The following is a 25,159-nucleotide window of genomic DNA, read 5'->3' on the forward strand; positions in this document are numbered from 1 at the left end:
ATTTGACGGGTGTGTAATTCTGAGGAAACTATTCTCTCTGCATTTCGATCTAGCATACGAGTTTTCACGATGCTAAGCAGCCCCATGAGCACAAACATATCAAATGGTACGTCGTCGCACAGTGGAACAACATATCGGATACTGTGAGAATTTCGATCATACTCTTTCTTGAAGCTGTTAAGGAAGACGTCGTAGAATAAAATGGGAATCTTACAGTTAGTAAAGTACTGCTCAATAGCTTTAGAAATGTCACAACTGCGACAGTCAGTGGATGAAACGAATATATATTTTCTCCGAAGCCATGTTGCCATTGGGAAGGTTCAATGTGGAACTTCAAAAATGAAGCTTTTTTATAAGGGGGAACTGGTATTTTACCAACTCCTGCAAGTACAGTCGGGTTCAATAGGAGCTGCAACACCGGTCCCCGTGATTGAAGGGGCTCCAAGACTGCATGGAGGCGCTGACATACGAACAATTGCAGAACTGGACGCAGTTCCAATTAGTGGCACTCATTACCCAATCTTTTTTTCTTTTTTTCAGAGCCTCCGTGCAGTTGTGGAACCCCTTCGGCCACGGGTACCGGTGCTGCAGCTCATACTGAACGTGACTGTGCATCGTATGAAAATGCGATCACTATTGAGCGATAAAACGGAGGCGGGAAAAGCCCCAAGATTATATCTTTCTACACATTCTTTTTCACGGCACAGTATATAAGCAATGTTTGGAAAAACGGACAGTCAGAAGGAGTACTGAAACATAAGCTTCGCGCAAGAACTCCCGTAAACAATGTCGATAAAGAAAATGAGAAGACATCATAAAATTTGGCAGGATCTAGGGTGGCTTGTACGAACGTTTAATCATGAAAAATATAAGGAATTTAATAACATGCTATTAAATGCAGCACATCGATTATCTTTGGATGTATTATCGGATGCGCTATCCGAAGTACAATGTAAGCTTCCTGTGAGTTTCAAAGTTATCGAACAGGGATAGAAATTCCTCCAGAAAGTCATCAAACCTTTCATTTCAAGAGTCAGATATAGAAGTTCATTTCTATATTGTGATCAAAAACAAATGTTTTATAAGTAACAATAAAATCATTCAACTCGCACGAATGTGATGAAGTCTAGACGTATTCTTCTTTTGCCTGCCTCAAAGAGTGTTCGCAAATGCTTTAATGGCAGCTATTTTGTGAGGGTAGCCACGGAAAGTTACGATTAAGGAACAAGTTCGGCCACCGTGTGCCTCTTGGTATCTTTACTGCCTACCCATAAATTTTCAGAGCAAAGCAAAATGCTTATTTGGTTAACATTCCTGTACCCAATCACACCTATACCACCAACTGAGCAGCCATCCCACTCAGCCAGTGCTTCCCTTCACGTTAACGTTTAGGAACATGTATTTTACTTCCGACGACGCCCAGCTTTCTATACAAATGATCATTTCCTATTTTTTCTTCCGGTGCACATTCATTATGCGCCCCCCCCCCCCACCCTCCGACCTTTGCTTCTCACACTTGACACATTTCAGGCAAAGGCAATAAAAAAGCAATCGATCTTTTACCGGTCCATTTTCTAACCTGCAGTTCCGTGCTGACCCCTCTGTTTGGAACCGTCTTTGCGAACGAATAGCAAAAAAACGAAAAGAAGAAATGCAACGGAAGTGTTGAGGAAAGCGCACACGTCGGGAAGAACGGAAAAGAGTGAGGCAACAGCGAAAGCCGCCTTATTATCTGCGAGCGCATCGCAGCGCGCGAAGCCTGCGTGCTTCGCCTAGCAAAGAAAAGCCTTTTCAGCCAACGACAGCGCCGAGAAACGTTTCACAGTTCATTTCATCTGCACCACTATCAGGCTAATGAATTCACGAACGCAGTGCTCTCTTCGAAGCCGTGTAATTAAGAGGCCCGCGCGAGCGAGCGCGAGCGTTCAAGTGCCGGGCACCCGCTAGTGGGTCTCAGTCTCTTTCTCCCCAGGATGTTGGTGCTGTTTCTCTCTCTCTCTCTCTCTCTCTCTCTCTGGCAGCCCGGGCGTCTTTCTTGAAAGCGGTTCCTTCTAGCTCCGACAACGGTGTTCAAGCCCCTTCCTGTTTGCCTTCTTTCCCATACCAAACCTTTTGTTCGCTTTTATCACTTGAGCGCAGCACGCGTTTTTAATTTCTACCACTTTCACTTCCCTTTTTTTTTCTCTCTCTCTCTCTCTCCATGTATCTCTCTCTCTCTCTCGTTGTGCTTCAACGTGTATATCTATATGGTTCACTCTTAAACTGCGAATGCCATCAGCACCATCTGTTGACAGCTTCCGTGACAAAAGACCATTCACGCGAAAGACTTCCTTACTGTCTCCCGCGTATCACTCTGTTCGGTCCCTCGCTCTTTTTCTTTATTTTCTTGTTTTTCTTGCCTTCGTTGCTGTGTGGTCGGTTGTGAAAGCGTTTTCTTTCGTGGCGTCCTTCTAGCTGCTTTTTCTTTGTCAGCGCTTTGTCTCGCCGGTCACTTTGTTCGCCATTGTCAGGCGTTTTACGCAACGGCTAACATTGCGCCAGCCGTTTGGCGAAGTTGTTAATTGAGAAGCGTGAAATGGGCAACCAGGCTACATACACCACGTGCGAAGCGACAACGTGCTACAGGATGTTCGTTGAAATATTCTGTAGAGTACCTGAGCAATGAAGGCTAGTTGCAGGCGTGTCTTTGTATACAATAGAGCAATTTTTCGGAGCTCATATATTTTTTATGTGCAATTAGCGAATGGTTTATGGTTGGATAAGGGCATCGAACGGACAATGTTTCTTCTCCGCTATTCAAAACAATAATAAAACCGTTCTGCGCTTTCTTTCTTATCACCAACAGTAAGTTCGTAAAACTTTTCTATTTCTTTGAGAGTTCCACTTTGTTTCACCTCCATGGCTGAGCAAAATATTTCAGATTCCGTTTAAACACAACTCGTGTTACGCTGCTTAACTTCGACTGTAGCGCGACCACTATAACGAGAGCCGTGAAGCGCCTTCGCCAAATTTGCCTTCAGTATACTCCTCCCCAACACTCTGGCGAGGCCCTTTTGTAGTGCCTCTTACCGCACTAAAGATCCTCTACCACGCTGGTCGCGCCTGTATCAGCCTCTTTTCGTCTTAACCCGCCTGATGGCTATTGACTCGGGGCAAACTGGACCGAACACTGCACCGACTCCCACTCCTACTGCCAAGTACTTCATCGCCGAATAGGAGCGGAAAGGAACGGAAGAGCGAGGGCGAGGTTCCCTTTGAAGCTCATAACCCGCGGCTGGCGTATATTTGACCGACCTCGCACATGGGGATCAGAGGAGAAGGAGGAAGCAACGGCCGAGTGGTCGTAGGGCCGCAGGGAGGGGGGGACAGCGATGAGGCGAGGGCGTGAGAGGGAGCACGGGCGGGTGTGAGAGTTCCGATACAGACGTCGGAGCGTTCGGCGAGTGGTCCACGGAACGGAATCGTCTGTTCAACGGCGCGTTCCCTGCCGCGGCCAACGAGGTTAAAAGTTTTCTCCGTTCCGCAGGACAGACCCGAGCGAGGCTCTTATTCGATTTCACGAGCAGCCGTCGTGTAGCCGTGGCGGCGGCCGCGGCGTCGGAGAGCTCGCCAGGCTTTCGATTGAGTTTGACCGCTCATCGAGCTATCCACCTGATCCGGGGCCTCTTGCGACCTCCGCCTCCATCCAACCCCACTTCTGGCTCGCGCAGATCGGTTCTTGCGTCGGCGGCCCGCAAATCATCATTTGTATCAATCGACGATGGTTACATCCTCCTCGCCCGCCCTCGTTCGGCTCTGTCATTCTCGCTCTCTGCTCTTCCTCGGGCGTTCTGCACGGCTCTCGCCACGCCCGCAGTTGTGGCGCGGGCCCCGCGGCGCTGTCTGCGACTACATTCGGGGTGCCGAAACTTGTCCGCGAGTCGAGCTCTTTCCGGTCTATCACATTTTTTCCCAAGCATTTTCTTTTTGAAATTCTCCTGCTTTTCGTTATTCGATCTCGCTGAAGGTGCACCGATTCATTTTCGACGCGCAATGCCTAGAGGGGGGGGGTTCAGTTCAGGGAAATTCAACAGGCTTCTTGAGAAAATAAATTTGCTGTTTCTGCAAGAGTAATCGTATCAAGCGCTGACAATGCACTTGCCCTTCGTGTTTCGACCTCACATGGTCGTTAATTCAGCGCCGCCTGAAACAGCATTTCGCAGCAAGATCCAATTCCGGCGAGAGCAGTCAAGCTTGCGAAGCATGTTTGGATGAGGATTACTAATGTTCGCATCGACTACTTTTGGGCCTACCAAGTCCGTTACTCTAAATCCGTAGCCAGGGCAGAAAAGTACCTCTACAAGGGATTAAAAGCAGTCACGGCATTTGAGCATAATACTGCCGTTTTCGAGATAGTCAAAATTGCTGTATGCGCGCATACTACTCACTCGAGAGGAGCGCGCAAATTTTCTCAGCTTCTTTTTATTGAAGTCTGGCTACAAAAGTCGGACAACTCAGGTAACGCACATTGCTTAGCAAAGTGTAATGTGCGGTCTGCTATAAAAGTGTACAACCCACGGTTCTCTTCGTCGTCGTCCAACCAGTCTCTGTGCTTTGGTAGCCTGCAATCTGCCTGCTGCAAGACTGCTTTTCTACGTTGCTGTCGCCGATGACTGGTGACCGTATAGCCGCAACTTACAAGAGCCGGCACGCTCCCGAGACAAGACTGTGGCCTTTGCGTTTTTCCGACAGAGTGCACAGTGGGTTCTCTTCACCACGGTGTTTCGCCATTCGTTTCCCAAAATGTGGAAATAGTACACCTTATTTCTCTTCCTCCGTCGGCATACATACATTTCGAATGCGCGTGCCTTATATAGTAATTGCTTCCGCCTGAATGTAGACGCCCATGGGGATATTCTTTCCTTCTGGCGTCTTGAATTCGGTGCCATTCTTCATTAAGTACAAAAGAGTTTTATCTAGCGAAAACACCCGCGTTTGGTCGGGACATTTTCTCCCCGTCTTTCTGACGGCTGAGAGATTGCTTCAGACTATACGACGTACGGTCCAGCTTCCTTTAAAGCCCATACCACAGAGTTGAACGCAAGGCACCGCTCACACAGGCGTGCAAAATGTGCGCCACCATAGCTTTCTTTTTTTTTTCTCCTGCCACATAGCATCTGAAATCGCGGATCCCAGTAGATTCTGCCGCTTCAAGTCGTACCGCAAGGCTGTATATTTTGTTGTCACTACTGACAACACTGGCCTTTATTTAAGCTGTAGGTTTTGATTTTTACAAAGGAATTTTTCACGGTAATTTGATTCAAACTAGCAGGGCAAATGGCACTTTTCTTCCGGTTGAATTATTCTGAGCTCTCATATTTTCATTGGCAAGAAAATAATAAAAAATAAATAAAATAAAAATGGAAGATGCTTTATGGCGTTTTTTATCGTACAACTGTACAAGCCCCGCCAAGTGCATGCCAAGTCGAGCGTGAGCACACCATATTTATAACACTCCTGTAGTGTCTCTGTGGCGATACGGCAATGACCGCATCCCCACGTTTTCTCACGGCTGTTGCTTCGCGACTTTTTTCATTATTACATAATAAAACTTTTGCTAACATAATTTCATCTAACACCGCCCAATCCAAAGGACAGCACAAATGGAGTTGAGCCGTAAATTCAATTCCCTATGCGTGCTGAAATGATCGCTCAACAGCGCTTCCTGAGTTACGTTTCGATCAACTCAGCTAGACTTTTTTTTCATTACATATCTTGTCATTATTCGACATGTATTAATGTTTCTTTCGGACTTTTTTTATCCGTTGAGGCATATACTTATTAATAGATTATATTATCCCCATTCTTTATCTTTTGAGAACTAAGATGAAAAATTTTTTCGGCATAGAGCATTTCATCGACGAATTCTACACTTGCAAATCGTTTGTGTATACCATGCACAAGTTCGAACGGCAGCTTGAGATCCTCTCCAACATACACTCTAACATCCCGTCTAATTAACAAGGACTGTAACATCCGCTATAACATCTCCTCTAACATCCACTGTAAAATCTCCTCGAACAACCACTCTAACATGCGCTGTAACATCCAGCCCAACATCCACTCTACTTCATGTAGTTCACTACTAGCGATTACCTGCAGTGGCTAATGCAAATGACAGGTTGACAGCGAGCTCTCCGCCTGTATATTTGCGTATCTTACCACTCAAACGCTGCAAAACCTTCCTGCTCATAGATTTCCGTGCCTCACTGCAAGATAGCCTGATGGAGCAGGGTTGTGCAAGAAGAGGAAGGGCGACCGTAAGAACCACGCCAGATGGTGTTCGGCGACCTGCACAGCACCCGGCCCTTACGAAGGGTTTCGCTTATCGCTTTCTCTTCGCTTTGATTTCCGTACCAGAGGCACCTTCGCGTAAGCTCCTGCATATATACTAGCGAGCTTGCGCGATGTGTTGCGCAATCCTCCTTCTGATGCAGGCATACATTAGCAACATGGAACGCAGGTCCGAGCTCTGTACAAGAAAAGAAAAAGGAAAGGCTCGTGGAATATCATGGTACTTGCCCATAAAATGGCATAGCAAACTCGAGAAAGGCTCGTTGTAGACAGCACGCGTTAGGGGGCCGCTGTCGAAATGATTACTGCGTGAGACCTGACTTAGCCGCCTGCATTTTTACAGTGATCTTCCGAGTTTTGATTGATTGATTGATTGATTGATTGATTGATTGATTGATTGATTGATTGATTGATTGATTGATTGATTGATTGATTGATTGATTGATTGATTGATTGATTGATTGATTGATTTAAAGGTCCCATAGCAACTCTGTGGCTGTAAAAACGTTGTAGTTGAGGATTCCAAATTTTTACCACCCTTAACGTGCACACGAGTGCTTTTTCATTCCGCCACAATCTGAACGCGGCCGCTGCAACCGGGAGTCGAACCCGTGGACCAAGTGCTCAGCAGCACAACGCCATCCCCATGTCAGAGAATCACAGCGGCGGGAGACGACATTTCACCATAGCGATAGCTAGCAGCGCACGTGGCAAGTGTATCGCAAACTAAAACACCCGTGGCCTGCACGACAGAGGGCGCGCTATACGTCGATGATCTAAGTGGCTTCGAAAGTGTCTTTACAACAATACTTGAGCTCGAGTTTCTCTAACAGAATGCATGTGAATATCAGTTGTTTGCTCGAACGGCTGATGCTTGTCGCCAGCAAAAAACGCATCTAGTCGTCCTGTCAATAGGATGGGCTCCCAGAAGGCTAGACCACGCCCGTTCTCTCTTTTACGCCTCTTTCTTAAGGCAAGATAACCTTTTTTTGTAATTATGAAACCGAGGGCAAAGGTGTTCTCCTTCAAACCTGCTTAATGGCATTAAATTGAAGACAACACACCCTTTGTCATTATAATATTTTTTTAGAGCCTTGCGCCACGAATGAGCAAGTCGTAATCATTCAGTGCATATAGATGCGGTAAGCGTGGGTTCACTGCAACTGGTTTTTAGTGCCAAGAAGTTAATACGTTTGATCACGTCTTGTAACCCGTGCACAAGTGCTATAACCACGAACCGCCATCACCGATGGGTGATTGGAGAGAATCACGAACGGAACACTCAATTCGGCGTGCCACAGTAAACAGAGGCACTAATGCAAACACGAAAGCGAAGATCAACGACCACTGGTGGAAGCGACAATAATCACGGGCCGTCTGATGCAGAGTGGGAGACAGCGATAGTGAGAGAAATTGAGGGAGGGGAGGGGGGGAGGGGCACAGAGCGGCCACATTAGGAGAGAAAGAGAGAGAAGTGTGTGTGTGTGTGTGGTGGGGGGGGGGGGGGGGGTGAGCACACACGCAAGGCATCCCTCGTTCGTACCCCACAGCCCATAGCAGCGGCTGCCCGGCTTACGTGTGCGTGCGCGGAAGCCACACGCAGACCCGAGAGGCACCGGTGGTCCCCCGAGGGGTGCGCAACGCGCGTGGACCGTAATGGCCAATGCGTGTTTGGCATGCCGCAAAAGAAGAGGAAACAAGCGAGCCGAGGGAGAGATGCGGCATGCCCGACACGCGCGGCGCCAAATGTGCGCGCGTTTACGTAGGGTCGGTCCCCGTATCAAGCGCCGCGACGTGTTGTCGTCGAGTTGTTGTGCTCGCGGTACACGCGACGCAGGCACCGCGCGGGCGGTGTCCACGAGCACAAAGACGACGGCAAGAGGCCCGGAATGGTTCCCACGTTCGCGCTCGTCGTCCGGTCAGGTGGACGCCTCGACGCTGTTCATAGCGAGGCGCGCGATTTCCTGTTCTTTCTTTTCTCCTTCATCTTCGTTTCTTCTCCCTCACGTTGCTTGGCACCGTATCCACCCGTTCGCGCCTGCGAACTGCTTCGCTCGCCGGACAAGCAATACCAGCTTATGTTATCTACGCACTCTGAGAGCAAGGCAATGTTCATTACAACGGCTCGCTCGAAGAGCTGCTTGCAAGAAATTCCGGCGTATGTTTGTGAATCTACTATAAAATGTTATTTTATTATTTCGGGGTTTTGTGTGCCAATGGTATTATTACGAGGCGGCCGTAGGAGGGGAGGGGATATTCATTTTGACCAGCTGCATTTCTTTAACGTGCTGCTAAAGCTATAGGCACACGAGCGTTTTTCGCATTTCGAAGTGCGGCCGCGGAAATGCGGTCGGCCGTGGCTGCCGGGAAATCGAGCCCGAGACCTCGCGCTTTAATAGCGCAACGACATGTGCCACACCACCGCGGAGGGTGCGAATGTTTGTGTGTGCTTGCCGTATAACAACCCCACCTTTCGTTAAGTCATGTTTTGTGTGTCAAGCTGTGCGTGAACGCTTCCCGCCCAAATGAAACCAGATTGCTTTGAAATTAAAGGTTTCATGCGCCACGCTCCATAACTGTTCTTGCCACATGGCTCCGCTGATATTATTCGGCATAAAAATCCGCATAAAAAGTAGTTCTTCAATAGTGAATAGACGTGTTTCAGGGATGGAATGTTCATGAACGGTGTCTAGTCATTCACGCTTCAGATACACTCTCGCGGACTCTGGGAGCATTCGCACAATCTCGGCAGCGATGATCTACGACTGCTCACGCCGTGTAACGCACATAAAATTGTATGTTACTCTGATTAAGCCTGAATTAGAACATTCAATCTAGACGGGTACGCAGATGCCCTGTAAAGCGGATTCCGTTTCCATGCGGCTCGAGACAGAACAGAACCCGGCAACGCTGGATTCCGATACTTGCGCTCCACCGGCTGCAAAAGCAAACATTCGGAACGCACTCTGGTAGTATAACCAACGCATCCTTCTTTCACCATAGCCGCTAAGTCAGCCGTTGCGGTTACTTAGCGTCTACGGTGCTTCGCTGTTAAGCACGAAGTCGGGGGATCAAATCTTGACCGCGGCAGCCACCACGGCCCCCACTACGGTGGACCTTATAATCAAATCGTGCTTTTCGCACGCGAAATCCCAGAATTCATCAAGTGGTTCCCACGCACAAATCATCGCCTAAAGTGTTATCTGAATAACTAACACGTGGGACTCAGCTCATACCTATAATACGTTGCATAGATAGCAGCGAACGCTGGGGAAGCTACGCAATAGTTCGGTCAAGAAAAGTTATCCCTCTGCGCGTTCCGTCCATGCTTCGCTGCGCGCCAACAGCGTTCGCTCGCGCGAGCATGCACGTCAGGCTCCTCGCAACGAGTTTCAAACGAAAAACCCCTAAATTAACAACAAAAATAGAAATTATCTAAACCAACGCATTAGAGTGTGTTTGTTTCTAAGGATGAACACTTCTTTCATTCAATACTGAGCCTACACAAAAAAGCCGGTAGGTTCCACGCCCTGTGAGAATTGATGTTATCCGAAGCCGTGTGCCCATGACCATGAGAGCATCAGGACGTAGGCGGCTGTTTCGTAACCTACATGACCTGCATGTCATAACATTCATGTCATAACCAATTATTTACTTTAGTCATTCCCTCTTGCCATACTATGCCAATTTTGGTACGTATACCGATGTAACGAAACGACCATGAAAGCACCAAGATGTAGGCGGCTGTTTTATGACCTACATGACACACATGTCATGACAATAATGTCACGGTCTATTATTTATGTTCTTCATACAGTCTTGTCATACTATGCCAATGTCGGTACATACCGAGGTAACGATACGGCCATGAGGGCACCAAGACGTAGGTGGCCAGATAGGTAGATATGTACAGTCAAAGTGGCAAATGTTCTCAAAGAAATGCTTCGCATTTAAAAACAGTTGCAGTCGCGGTCAAGAAACATGGAACTATATCCAAGTGAAAACGAAGCCACCGCGAGAAGTCTCTCTGGCCTAACTGCTATGCATGGAACGGAGCACATGTATACGATGTAGGCGTCGCGCGATCCAAATAGACGCGGCGACGCCAGCGTTCTCACTTTTCTATGCGCGCTGGTGCTTCTTGTGAAAATAATCATTTCATAATTGTTTTCAATTACAAATGCAGAATGCGCGTGCGCTCCTTTCCTTTTACTATTTATAGGTTTTTTTGTTACCTTTTTACACAAATGCGCCATAACGAGCCCACTTTTTACGGATTTGCCTCACACCAGCGATATCGGTGGCTTTTGTCAGCCAAGGTCACCGCAAAATTTTGGAAAACCTCAGCAAACGAAAACATTTCCTGTGATCCTCTAAAAACGCTGGCCTTAACCAAACGATGCAGTGAGGCGGAATCGATGGGCACTATTATGCGGATTTTTTTTTCAGTTTCGTTTCTTTATTATTACTGCAAGCGACATGAAGCCTGCGATAGCTTTCCGCACTAACTTCATTATTTTATCTGCAGAAGGCACTACAAGAACGTGCCCAGACAAGAACGGTTTCGCTTATTGAACTGTCTCTAATCCGAAGCCTGAATTTCAGAGCATGAACTGTTCCCGGCAGACTTTGCCGCCGAGTTCATTTGTCACGGATTATCTCCCCGGCTTTCGGACATCTTTCTTGACTCTAAGCTGCCGTCTTCATTGTCTCGTCGCCCACTTCCTCCTTACTGAGATATCTTCGCTTTTCTTCTTCTTTTTTTTCTAACAAAGCCCAATATTTGGCGAGGAACAATCTTAAACAGGCCTAGTGTTGCGCAAACATACTTCTAATGACTTATTACCCATTGAGATACCAGATCTCTTGAAGAAACAAAAAAAATCAATGAACTTCGCAGCCGTCTTGCGCCATAAGATGGTCAATAAACCTCGGCACACATCGTCCGAGTGTATTTTGCATAAATCTGCGGGAAGTTTAGATAGATGCTTGCACAGAGCCCCCAGTGACGCAGCACTGAAATAGCTTAGCATTCCCCCCCCCCCCCCCACGCTCCAGAGTGCGCGTACGCTCCTTTCCCGATCTCCTTGTTAAACAATCTCAACCGCCAACTTTCATAACATAAATAAAATCTGTGCATACAGGTGGCTTTATGTGCGCAGCGGTCTAAAAGGCTTTTATGCGGCGCCAGGTTCCCGTCGGGAGGCCGCTCTGGCGCTGCTATGCGGCTGTGATAAGCCACGTATCATGTTTGCAATAATTTTTCGATGTATCCATTAGCGCAGCCGTTCCTTATATGGGGCGATTGCGCAAGTTTAAGCGTTTGCTCCTGTTTTTCTTTTTATAATTTTGGGTGTTTCACTGAAGCTTTTTGACTGATGCGTAGAACGTCTTTTTATTTATCTTTTCGCGCCCAATTTCCTTATGGCTACCATATGTAGCAGACAAACTTGCTTCGCTAGAAGGCGCGTTGAACTCAATACGTCGCTGATACGAATCGAAGGAGACGAGCATCGACACCAGGTCTCTGGAGCTTCATTTTCATGAAATCATCATTCGCAATATAGTCATCTACTTCGATTCTAACCTACGAATTCTCAAATTCTGTGTGGATTTTTTTTACGTCACCTCCTCTTTTATCTTATTTTGAACTAATCGGTTCTTGGCCAATCTCCGAAAGAGGATACGTGCCACTAGCTAACTCTAAAGCTTTACATACACGTATATCTAATCAAAGATTTTCTAACTGTTCTATTCTATTCTTCTAATTCGAATGCACCAGCAACAAAGAAGAAAACGTGAGATACACCGACGCAGCGGCGTACAGAGCAAACGACCGACTTGCTATCAGCGCGCTTGAAGCGAAGGGCGCAGAACCTACAGCCGCGTCCACACGCGCCAACAACACGAGCACAGCAGAAGAGTTGGGCATAGCCCTGGACATCACAACGCACAGGAGGACTCGGATTATTGTGATGACGGACTCCCAAGAGTGCAGAAGGTATATGAACGGAACGATCGGAAAGGCAGCACTTGGGGTCTTAAACAACACCGAGATAGAAGGAGTGAACATCCTCTGGACGCCGGGACACGAATCTGTCGCGGGGAACCAGGCGGCGCACGCCGCGGCTCGCATGCATGCCGAGCCATCTCCGACAAACAGAGAACGCGAACTAGCGGATGTTACGAAGGGGCTGAACGCATAGCCAATAAGTACTCGGAGACCTTGGCACACTGCAGGGTGCAGAGGAGTCACTACCACTCACACATAACAGGATGAGTAGGGAACAAGCAGTGACCTGGAGAAGACTCCAGGCTGGAACGTACCCGCTGCACGCCATATATTCGGGACCTGCGGGCGGGGCTGCAAGTACTGCCCGCCGGACACGCCCAGCATCCTGCGCCGCATCGTGCTGAGGTGCAGGAATAACCCAGACGTACCAGTGTCATCACCACCACCACCAGGCGATAACGCGCAGAAAGAAGCGGAACCAGAGGAAGAATTGGAAGACCAGTGGGAGGCTTTGCTGGTGACGCAGGACCTTGAAGGCCAGCTACAGTTGGTATAGCTGGCCATGACTACCGGGTCTGAGGAGGTCACCCCCCTTTGGGCTCAAGTCTAAGAAGCCTGGTCAAATAAAAACGTTTATCCTCTTTCTCTCTCTCTCGCACAGAAAGATACAGCCTTTCTGTGCTTGGTAACACCTGCAAAGCATACCTGCGTGTACGCCAGGGACCACAAGCTCAAGCCCTAAGGACGTGACTCAGTCTTCCGAGATGTGCGTCTACAGCGGCAACGATTGTCATAGCTCGAGATCCCCCAATATCAACGTAATTGGAACTGACGCTCTCGGGGCGCATATTCGGCATGTTGCCCGACTACCTTCTCACCATCTTACCGCTCTACCCGCAGAAAGGCTACACGCAACTATCAGTCGTATAATTGTTGCCAATCGTACCTCATTGCCATCGAACTACATGCCTGCAGCAAGACCATCCTCGCCACTATGGTGCCTGCACAGACCTGAAATACACCTCACCATCCCAGGAATCACGAAGAAAGCGAAAATGCCGTCGTTCGCCCTGAAGCAGGCCACATTAGGATTTTTATATGAGGTTCACAGTGGCCGCGTACATGTTTACATCGATGGCTCAGTCACACCAGCAAGTTCAGCTGCCGCAGTGGTGATACCAGCAATATCCGTTAAAATACAGCTAAAAATATCACATCTATCATCAACGACAGCTGCTGAACTGGTAGCCCTGCGTGCGGCTCTTCATTTCATTCAGGAGGAACCACCTCATGCATGGTCAATCTTTTGGGATTCCAAGGCAGCCCTACAGAGTGTACTCTCAGCACTGCGCCCTGGATCGCATGAGCAGCTCGTCGCAGATTTCAATGAAGTCCACCATCACATAGTTGACGAAGGAGTCGATATAATATATCAGTGGTTGCCTAGTCACTGTGGCATACATGGTAATGATCGAGCAGACGCAGCTGCCCGATCTGCCCATGACGGCATCAACTGCGTTGCCATTCCTCTTTCGAGAGCCGACGCAGCGAAAAAGTTTCCGCACTTGTGCTCGAATTAATATTGGCTCAGTGGAATTAATCCTAATTCACAAGTGCACGCCTTCATACCCTGGACCCTAATTTACAGCTTCGTATTCCGCCCAGACTTTCCGCGACGTAACTGCACCCTTCTAGTCGGTCTATATGGCTCGCAGTAGCATTTTCAAATGCGCACTCCTTTCTTATTGGAATGGCCAACAGCCCACTTTGTGACTTCTGCGGATACAAGGAAACAATCGCACATCTTTGTGGGTGCCCTCGTTTCAACCCACAAAGAGCAGCCCTCTCAGCCATCCTAGACGAACTGGACAAGCACCCAATAAGGAAAATAACATCCTTGGAAACTGACCTACTCGAACATCGGTGCAATCTGCCATGAAGGCGCTGCTGCGTTACTTAAAAGACGTAGGACTTTGTGACAAATTGTGATTCTACACTGTGTGACGCAGGATTGGACGGTGACACTGCGTAACATTAGCAACGTCTTCGCAGACTGTGTGACAGTGACCACAGAAACAGTTCTGTATCGTATGTATGCGTGTGTATGTTTTTTTAATTCTTTTTCTCTCTCTTACCTATCGCATACCTTTGCCCCTCCCCCGATAAAGGGTAGCCAACCGGAGATATCTCTGGTTAACCTCCCTGTCTTTCCTTTGTCTTTCTCTATCTCTCTCCCTCCGATGTGTTTGTCTTAGGCAAGGTTAGCTAAAGTTAGGTTAGGTGACGGCTAGGTTACATTAGGTGAGGCACTTTCTGTTTCTCGAGTGCGCTGTGTAGCGGGAGCAGCAACACGGACACGAAGAGGCACCCACCCTTCCGCTTCTAAACATGCACGCACGCATGTGCGCACGCACGAATGCCACCCAACATGCACGGGCGCTTACTTACATCGCAAGACACAAAACGAAAACCTCACCTTTCGCGAGGAATAAAGCTTTGGGCCAGCGATGACTCCGGCGTGTGTGTTGTTACTCTAAATATCAAAACACAACGGGACTGGCACGAATGCATCGAGATTACAGTTTCATCACTGAATAGCAGTAACACTCTACATCGGCTTTCAAGACTGACAAGCTAATCTGTGGCAAGGAAAAAAAAAAGAAAATGTCCCGATGACAGCCCAAACGCAAGTCATGCATATTTGGAACCCTAACCCGTAAGAATCGAGGCACCACCGTTTTTCCCTAATGTGTGCCCTCTTCTTTCCCTTTCCAAGAAGCCGCATGAACAGGCAATCAACGATTCTGGGCGAGCCACGATTACATGAGCCGTGCGTCCCCACTTGATGGCAGTGGGACGCCTGCGCGTGCCGTAACGCGTGTGTGCAGCGCCATGGCTGCTGCGAAGCCCTTGAATACTGCAGCTCTGTCTCCCTGAAATAAATATAAGTGACTCACCCGATTCGTCGCAGTTATCTCCAGTGGGCGGAGCGAGGGTGTTCATTTTCGAAGCGGATTCGTGTTGCCATCACTCCTCGCTTTGACGAGCCAACTTCAGTGTCATTGGGAAACAAACTTTAAACGCGCAGTACTAAAAGGCGGCCAAGGGGCGGCACGAATTTTATCGAGATAGGATTTAGGCTTGGAGTAAATGATTATTTCCTTGGCTTCGCTCGTTATTAGATATTTGAAAATCTGAATCACCGGCACACGCTTGCAAACGCCGAGAGCACGAGGCCTCTATATTCACCCGGTTGCCGCATCGTCGTTTCACGCCAAGCGAGTCTTGTTCACCAAAGAGACCTTAGCGCATGCAATTGTTAAGTAATAAATTATTACCCTGCAAAGGATTCTGGTGCTCTAAATTACTTGTCGCTTGTGCAGCACTCGAGAAGCAAGAAGAAAAGACAAACGAACCTAGAAATGCACTTTCAAATTGTGGCAGCTGTCTTTCCACAGCTACACTTGGTATATTGCCCTGTGTTTTCGTTATACCGGGTTTATCTACCCACGCTTTCATTACACTGAGGCAACATTAATTGTCGTCTTAATGCCCAGCCCGCAGGATTTAAGCTAAAAAGGGTAAAAAAAACCTTGGGATTAGCGAACTTTACCTTTATGTATGCGATTAAAGCCTGCATGTGCTCGCCTTTCTTTTTTTTCTCCAAGCATAAATCTTGCTGTCCAGTGGCTAGAATTTCGCCAAACAATCATAAATTATTAATTACCTCGGTTTCATTTTCATCCATGCTTATCTTTCCTCATGGCGCGTGTCTTCTGCAATGTACGCTCAGTATGCTTCCTTCTTGCACAATGCGCTTCAGCAGAATTTCTTCGTGTTGGCGAAGTATTGCCAGCAAGAAAACTGAAGCTAAACTGCAGTTTTCTTGTCTATTCTGCGTGCGCCTTGGAAACGGCTTTGGAAAACGGGGTCTGGAAGTCGTACCTCGCGCCTGCCACGTCTACACGCAACACCTACACGAAAGCGCGAATGGTGCACTACACAACGGCGAATTAGCAGGACCTGCTTAGAATTGCCCATACATTTTCGACATGGTTATTATATGCGCGACGAGCCGTGTCGTTTTTTCTACTTTCCTGCCGGTTTCTCGTTCATGGCATGAGTGCTGGGAAATGTGCGCGCATGTAAGTGGCCCTGACTAAAAGTGTTTGCCATAAAATGAATACAATTCGTAGTTCCTTTTTCGTTGACAGGGACAAGACCTTTAGTAGAAGTCTCAGTATTACATGCACCGAGGCAGTTGGAGGCAAGTACACGCCAGTAATGGAGCCTCTAACACGGCACGGGATTTTATTGCGACAGCTATTTAGCGAATGTTGGAGGCCTGTCCTTGCAGGACAGTCCTTGTCCGTACCAGTGCGACGGCGCATGCGCGGTCGAGCCCACTCGTTTCATCCTTTCCCTCGTATCGCTTCGGCCACTGTTCCTTGTTATGTGTCCCTTATATTTCCAGACGACCGTCCAGCCCCACCTTCCTGTCAGAAGCCACGACGCCAAGATCATGATAATTTGAGCCCAGGCCACACCAGCATGACCGGCACCCTCATTACAACTGCAATTAACTTTCATCACATTTCTCATCTTCCTGCATTTCTTATTTGACATTATTGATAAAAGACGATCAAAAAGACTGGTCTAGAGTCCACGGCATATAAACCTAAACTATTTCCAAAACTTCATAACACTATTATTCGACTTCACTTGCTCATCGCACGATAATTTTTTTTTTCTGTCCACTGACTTTATTTCCATACTGACTGTTGGGTCACCATGCCCCTATTATTTAATTTTAATCACTTTACGCTTGCTATAGCTTGGCGGTGCAGACTTCGCCTCCCCTTTATTTTTCATCTCTACTTACGCACAAAGGAACTCGAAAATGCCTGTCGATAACTTCTTCGTTGCTTTATTGAGCGTGAGTAATGTATGCTAAAGTTCTCTAACTAAGCAAAGGTAGCTCACCTTAAGGGTGAGGAATAACGCTACCACGACTGCAATGCGGGAAAGGCGCTACGCACATAGCGCGCCCTACGTCGGGGCTACCAGCGTAGCCTGTAGTTGGGGTCACCGGTATCCGGAGGGCGAGCGTTCTGATCCCAGCGCTCTTGCTGCGCGTATTCGCGAAGGAAATGCGCACGCCTCGGTTGCTACGCGCCGCCCGACACGGCCCCGTCATGAACTCTTTCGCATCTTTAAGACTGCGGACGTGCCCTGAAGACGGAACGCTTGTTTTAGGGAAAGGGGAGGCGCCTGTTTCCGGCAGCTAGATCCATCGCCCCCGGGTCGCCTTTCGCATTCTCAATGGGGAATGCGCGTGCAGCCTATTTTCTCTCTTGGCAGCTCCCGCATTCACATTTCCTTCAGCCTCGTGACCCGGCTCTTTCTGGCATGTCGTTGTTTGTCTTTCTCTAACGCTAGCTGCTGCTGAAGCTTTTCCTCGTATCTATGGTGCGACAAATAACCCTCATGACACTTTGCGTAAAAGTCGGCTCTATGGCCTTTGAGGATCACGTGGTAGATATGAAAACGAAATGAAACTAAAGTTATCCAAACTGCTTTATTAAGGGTATCTGTTATAGTATGGTGACGGACTTAGCCTACATTTCGAAAGCCCCCTACACTGTAAAATAATTTACACCCCTAAGGGTTTTTTTCGGTGTCTATAACTAACCCCCTAGCACCCTTGAAAAAGCTGGGTTTTATAGGGAATTACACCCTTATAATGGTTATTCTATATTCCAATAACACCCTATCCCTTGAGGGTGTTTTGAACAACATATTACCCTTCGACCCATTGGGTGTAAGGGTGTGATCAGGATTATATTACCCCTTCACCTATCGGGTGTAATGAGCAATATAATAGCCCTTGAAGTACGGCATGTGGAAGCTGGTACATATGCACTTCATTGTTTGTTTCTAAGTCTACAGTTAGGCTAGCACACAGAAATGTTATGTATGGCGTGCATACAATAAGTAATGTGTTTACAAATGCACTGCATAGCAACTTTGAGAGAAAACACATTATCACTTGTGAGTGTTCTGCGTGAAATGGTCCCATTTATCACAGATACAGAGTGACTGCATGGAGGGTCATTTATTCTAGCCTCCTGTACAATATTTTGAGCTTGCACTATGCCTTGTGGTGACAAGTCTTGCGGCCGTTCTACATTGAAGAACAGTCTCATTGAAACCAAAGTTCCAGGGCACAGGCGAGGATGATGATGCCTTTTTGTAGCTCCATTCCAATGTCCTAAGGCGAGCCATCATAGATGAAGCCATTTCTTCATTGAACACTGTAGCCATCTGCTTCTTTTCTACCTGCAAAATGATTTGTTGCAATTTAATGTCAGGAAAAGTACACGAAGCATGACTAGCAGCACTTCCCTGCATCATTCACTTTAATATTTCAAGATCACATGAAGAGCAGGTTAAAGAAAACAAGCACAGATAGTGCTTACTTCCAGGAAATTGTTATTTCGAAAGAATAAGGCATTTAATCTGCCACATCATGAATGTAGGAGAGACAGGCTACACAACTATATGAGGGCGATTCAGAAATTATTGCCTCCAAGCCCACTACTTTGCCAATATTACAGCAAACATTTTGAACTTTTTATCATTGATGCACTTATGCTTAAGCTATTGAATGTCACTTGCCTCGCCTTCCTATCTCTTCTCGTTCCAGAGTAATCGAGCAATTCATGGCATCCAGTGGTGAGGTCCAGTTGAAACAACAGGCTGTAATTGAATTTCTGACTGTGGAAGGTTGTGCGCATAACAACATTCATGGCCATTTGACTGCAGTTTACAGGAATGCCTGTGTTGACGTCAGCACTGTGCAGAGGTGGGCAAGGACTATGAAAGACCAAAATCCTACCACATCAAATCTCCCTGATCAGCACCGAAATGGATGGCCCACAATGGCTTGTGATGAGGGTCATGAACATCAGCAGATGAGTTGACTCGGTGCAATCGCAGGATCAAGCAACATGAAAAAGTCGAAGCATAGCCAACAAGTTCAATTCTTGTAACCTAGGATGTTTTTAATTATGTGGTTCACTGAACCAATGGAAATAGCGAGTGTTGCTGCAATCTGGTGTTGCTTGATCCTACGATTGACCCGATTCAACTCGTCTGCCTGATGTTGATGATCCTCATGAGAAGCCATTGTGGGCTGTCCAGTTCGGTGCTGATCCTGGACATTTGATGCGGCTGGATTTTGATGTTTCTCAGTACTTGCCCACCTATGCACAGTGCTGATTTCAACACAGGCATCCCCGTAAACTGCTTTCAGATGGCAATGAATGTTGAAGGGCGCAGAACCATCCGCAGTGAGAAATTCAATTACAGCCCACTGTTTCAACCGGACATCACCACTGGATGCCATGCATTGCTCGATTACTTTGGAACGTGAAGAGATAGGAAGATGGGGCAAGTGACATTCTATAGCTTAAACATCAGTGCATTAATGATAAAGAGCCAAAATGTTTTCAGTACTACTGATAAAGTAGTGGCTTGTGCATCAGTGCACAACCCACTTTTGTGCCTCAGTGCATAAAAGTACATTTTGTTAAAAAAGTAAGTGGAACAACAGTGCATTTTCCGGCAAGTTTGATGGTGCATATCTCTAAACTGACGCCATTCTGGAAATCAATTCCAAGTAGATACACCTTGTAATCTCACTGGCTATGATTCGTAAATTACAATATGTGCCCCAGATATGTGGTGGCGCTGGCAAACACTCCCAGCGTTCTACTAGGAAGCATAAATACCCAAGAAAGTGATGCGGAAACGGCGCCCGCAGTAGCTCAATTGGTAAAGCATCTAACGCGTAATGCAAAGACGTGGGTTCATTCCCCACCTGCAGCAAGCTGTTTTTTCATCCACTTTCATTTCCATTAATTTATCATTTCTTTATTTCATTTGTTAATCACAAGTAATTTACCCTAACTTGTCCTTGGTGTCAGTGTTTGCTGGCTTCTTAGGATATGATTAATAAACATCGGGTTTCTTGGTTAAGCCCCTTTCTTTTCGGTTATATTAGCTATAATGTAATTCATTCAAAAGATAATAAATTTTTTAAATTAGTTTAATATGTTTCGATTTCTTGTGCTAGATATATCTGCGTGTGTGAATATTCCTGCTCAAGGACTAGAATTATGCTATATGCAACACGACTATATTTAAAAATTCCACAAGACTGAAAATCGTCACCCTGCATAAAAACAGTGTGAATTTAAAAACAAGCTTCAGTGAACCTTATTGAATCAGCAAATGGCCAGTGTAACTAGTCTGATCAACCTGGAAATCTTTTGTAGCTTATAAGCATAGTGAATTTCAATTCCACATTTAGGAGTGCAAATTTTTCTAGAAGTCAGCTTTTTCTTTTTAACAGCTAGCATCCCTGCCAGTTTGCTTAAACATAATGTTGCATGACTTCAACAGTACTGCACAATCACTTTTTTCTGCTCACAGTGTCTAGTGATGTGTCTTTAGCAGCTGAGATAATTAATGTTCATGCAGATAAACATCAGAAAACATTGCAATAACTGCCAAGAAAATGCAATCATGCGTTTTGTTTACAAAAGAGCATGTGCTCTACCTTCTGCCAGGTTTGTTTTCCGTGTCAGGCTAGACCGGAACTTGCACAAGAGGCACCTTTTGCATCCATGAAGATATTTTATGAGGTTATGGTGGTGTCGAAACATGACATCAACCATAACACTTTTAACTATTTTATGAAACAGGTATTTGTACAAAGATAGAAAAGGCACCAATTTTGAATTTATCACATTTGGTTTAGAGTACCATAGTATAAATGGCTCAACTAGTACAGGTACGCAAACGGGCTAGTTGGTATTGGTCGATGACGTTAGACAATGTGAACTCGACAAAGGATGGAGGAAGAGGCGATAGCATTTGTTCCATTTCTCGCCACTTTTGACGTCCCTTGTACAAGTCTGCGCTCTCTGTCTGTCGAACATCATGGATCAACTAGTACAGCCTGAATAAAATATGTCATGAAAGAAAACTTGACTTTCAACCTCGACAATTCTGCCTGTTAGGTATTATGGTTTCTTTAGAACTTATTTCTTTATACAAAGTCAGACCCATCAAGTAAAGCTTACTGAGAAAGAAATGAAGAACAATGTCAACACCTCTCAAGGCACATGCATCAAAGGAGTCAGAGCATCATACACATTACCTTTAGGTGCAAGAGTATTCTCTTTCTTAGGCAAACTGCATTTCTAGTTTCTTAAAGCCTATATATTTATTTGCCACAGATATGGGAAAATCACAAGGTGGAAAAGATGTGTTGGTGCAATTTCAACTATTGTGTACAACAGCAAAAGGTAAAGCACAGGAAGCCTCACTGCTCCTCTGTCTAAATGACATTCAGTTTCATTTGTCATGTCCACTCCTATCCTGATGGCAGCAGAAACAGGAAGACAGCAGCGTGGTTCAGAAAGTAGATGAAGGAGCTGATATCCTAGCTGACATAAAGAGTAAAAAAAGGGAGCTGGTCAGGCCATGTAGTGCAGACGTGAGACATCATTAACTAACGCGAAAACGGACGACAGCTAGAAGCACACAGGACAGAACTCTAGGCTTCAACTGAAATTTTGGCTACACAGAAACATAGGATTCCGGGGATGCGACCTCAACGCATGGAAGCAACATTTATCTTTCCTTTTCCCTGCCTGACACAGGAGGTATTGGAGCCAATCGATGGGCAGGTTCATTTCGAGATACGAACACTCTTTTTTGGCGAGAGCAAGGGAAGGGGGTGCTTACACACCTATCACCCGCTTTTCGAAGCAAAGTGCTTCGAATATTTTCATGTCGACCTACCTCTAGAGCCGCGTGGGCAGATGAGTGCTTTGAAACTGCTCATTGCATGAGCACTTACAGCAATGATTGGCCAGATGGCCACCAGCCATGACAGCTGCCCTATCTTTGTTCCCCCAAGCGGTCGTTTAAACACCGACCTGTTTGGCTTGAGGACACATAGGGCAGCTTTGAGTGCCTTGGTAGCCACATGGCCAATCATCGCCATACGTGCTCATGCACCGAGCAGTTTCAAAGCAATCTTGCCTCAGGCAGCTCCAGAAGCAGGTACATAGGGAAATATACGAACCACTTTGCATCAAAAAAGTGGGGAATAGGTGTGTAAGCACCCGTCTCTGGCTCTTACCAAGAATGTTCGTAAGTGAAATTAACCTGTTCATAAATTTGTTCCGATAGCTCCTGTGTTGTTTCTGTCCGTCGACATTCTGTGCATTCCATGTTTCTGTGTAGCAAAAATTTCAGTTGAAGTCTAGACTTCTTTCTTATGTGCTTCTTGATGTTGTCTTTTTCACGCTAGTTATTGATGTCTCAAGTCTGCAATGAGCACCAACTAGCCCAAGTGCCTTCTTCAACCATGTAATGCATAGGGCAGATAACCGGTGGCACATTCGAGTTACAGAATGGATGCCAAGCGAAGAGAAGGGTAGTCAAGGAAGGTAGAGAAGTAGACTACGATGAAGTCAAAAAATTTTGCAGGCTTCACTTCGAATCAGCTAGCACAAGACAGGGGTAATTGGAGCTCACTGGGGGAGGTCTTCATCCTCCGGTGAAAAAAATATGTAGGCCAATTGTGATGAAAAAAGTATACCTGTCGGGTCAGACGTCTTCACTGTCTTTTCAGCAACGTGTAGGCCCAAGACAGCCAGTCGGTTCCCATGCGATTGCTTCATGCTGACTGCAATTGCTTCATGCTGACTGCAACTGCATGGGCACAAGAAAACAACCCACCATTAATACCATTCGAGATTGACGACTCAATAAAAGAACCTCTCAAAACTGCAAATACAATTAAGCATTTACCAGCTTAATAAATACATATATAAAGGCCAAGAATAGTTACAATAACCATACACTTTATAACTAGACATTAAAATACGGTAGTGAAGCGTACAATAACCGTAGGACGCTAAGTGCAATTCATTTCAGAAATACTGTTGACAATTGACAGGACGCCTTAGGCAGGGTTCAGTCCCACAACAAGAAAACAAATAGTAGTAATAATAAGCACGCCTGCGTGAAACCAAGAAACGAGTACACGGACGAGAAAAAAATTGATTAGGCTCGGTGTGCTTATTTATACAAAAAGATAAATTTATAAACAAATAGCGCAACCACGCATTCATGCGCAACAGCACGACAGCTTCTATAACAAACGAGCACAACTTAAAGCGATTGATAAGTACATAGCCGGGACGGTCGTGGTTCTTTTGTTTTGCATTAGTTCTAGTCATGAAACCACAAGCATTGCAAGCTGCCTGCGCCATTACCTACCACGGGACCTCCGACAAAAAAAAAAATAAATAATAACAATTGAGTGAAAGTACACAAACGACATTTAATACGGTTGTCACACTGCACACTTTTGGCCGCGATCGATCCTGACTGGAATCGAATTTCTGGACGCGTTTGGCCTCGTTGCACAATCGGTGGACGGGAGCCAATCGCGGTCGAAAATTTCGATCCAGAACGCGCTCAATCGTGCTCGAAAGTGGCCGTGTGACACCGGTATAAGTCTGCGCCCATCTTTGTTAACAGAAAGAACCAATTAGTCAAACCAAAGTATTATTTCCCTGCCTGCGCCGAATACTGACGCGTAGCAGTACTTAATTCTCTACAACTCTAGTTGAGGACACGTGAAGAATGAAACATTCATTTTTTTTTTTCTTTTTCACATTCGGTGCCCATAGGCTACGCCTGGAGAACATATACTACACTCGCATCCAACACACCTTGCGCTGTCCTTTAAATAAATTACGCGAAAATTAATACCACAATGACGCACCATAAAAAACGCGACGCTGAACGTGGCTACGTACGTACCTTTTATATGAGCAGTTCATGCGCCTTGCAAAAGGCCCTCGGTTTGAAGGCGGAGCGCTGTCACGATCTGTACTCTGGGCACGCCGTTTCGTTTACGTAGTGGATGGACCATGTTGACGATGCATTCCGCCGAAAAACAAAACGTCCACTTCATCACTGTTCAGGCCGAATGGAAGATGTTTTCTCCTTCGCCACGAATGACGGCCGTCGTAGGCATAGTAAACACACTGTCACAAAGAAACACCGATGTCGTAGGCCGCTGGTGCCCTTCTTTCTCACGCATAATCGCGTCGCCTTCACTCCGGACGCTCACTTCGCGTCGATGAGCACAAAAGTACACGAAAACAACGAGGTGGTACAACCTAAACGCAGCAAAAAACAATCTAATTACTCACAACTTCAAGAATGTCACGGTTGGAACACACACATGTGCTCCCGGCGGCCCGCCGCGAGACGCAGGAAATGACGTAGCGGCGATAGCGGCGACACCCGTCGGGGGAAGTTATTTCAATTTCGGTTTCGTTTTCAGGGCATAAAAACAAATATTCTTTTAAACTATGTGTGTGTATTACTTTCAAAGCTATTTATTTTACGCTACCTCTAAGCCGTTTTCTGTGTTTACGGGTAGTTTCACTGGACATTTATTTCCAGAAACATGGGCTGATATCCAATCAAATGGGGCAACGGTGGGCTGGTAACTGCGTGTAAGTGAATTTATTTGTCGATGTATTCTTTTTTGTTTGTTTGCTTGGACGTTCATTTGTAAAGAGACGTGGCCCTTCCTGATTGTATAAGATACAGAGGTACTTGCGAGTCTGTCTTTTCTTTTATGCACAGAAAAACAGAGAGAGAAAAAAAGCTTTAATTGGCATTTTCAAGAAGTTCACAATGCTCATATTTCTG

The 25,159-nt window shown here is 46.3% G+C and overlaps 1 protein-coding gene and 1 long non-coding RNA gene across 7 annotated transcripts in view; both read right to left on the bottom strand.

The window, feature by feature from the left end:
* Positions 1 to 25,159, bottom strand: part of LOC135909324 (lachesin-like) — a 441,203-nt gene that overhangs the window by 279,420 nt on the left and 136,624 nt on the right. The window lies entirely within an intron of this gene.
* On the bottom strand, positions 18,457 to 24,687 carry LOC139057404 (uncharacterized). The gene is made up of 3 exons (XR_011512746.1): positions 24,257 to 24,687; positions 23,025 to 23,137; positions 18,457 to 18,685 (listed from the first exon to the last, which is right to left on the bottom strand). It is a non-coding gene; the product is annotated as an uncharacterized lncRNA (long non-coding RNA).

This window comes from Dermacentor albipictus, chromosome 1 (genome assembly GCF_038994185.2).
Source record: "Dermacentor albipictus isolate Rhodes 1998 colony chromosome 1, USDA_Dalb.pri_finalv2, whole genome shotgun sequence".
NCBI classification, from domain to species: domain Eukaryota; kingdom Metazoa; phylum Arthropoda; class Arachnida; order Ixodida; family Ixodidae; genus Dermacentor; species Dermacentor albipictus.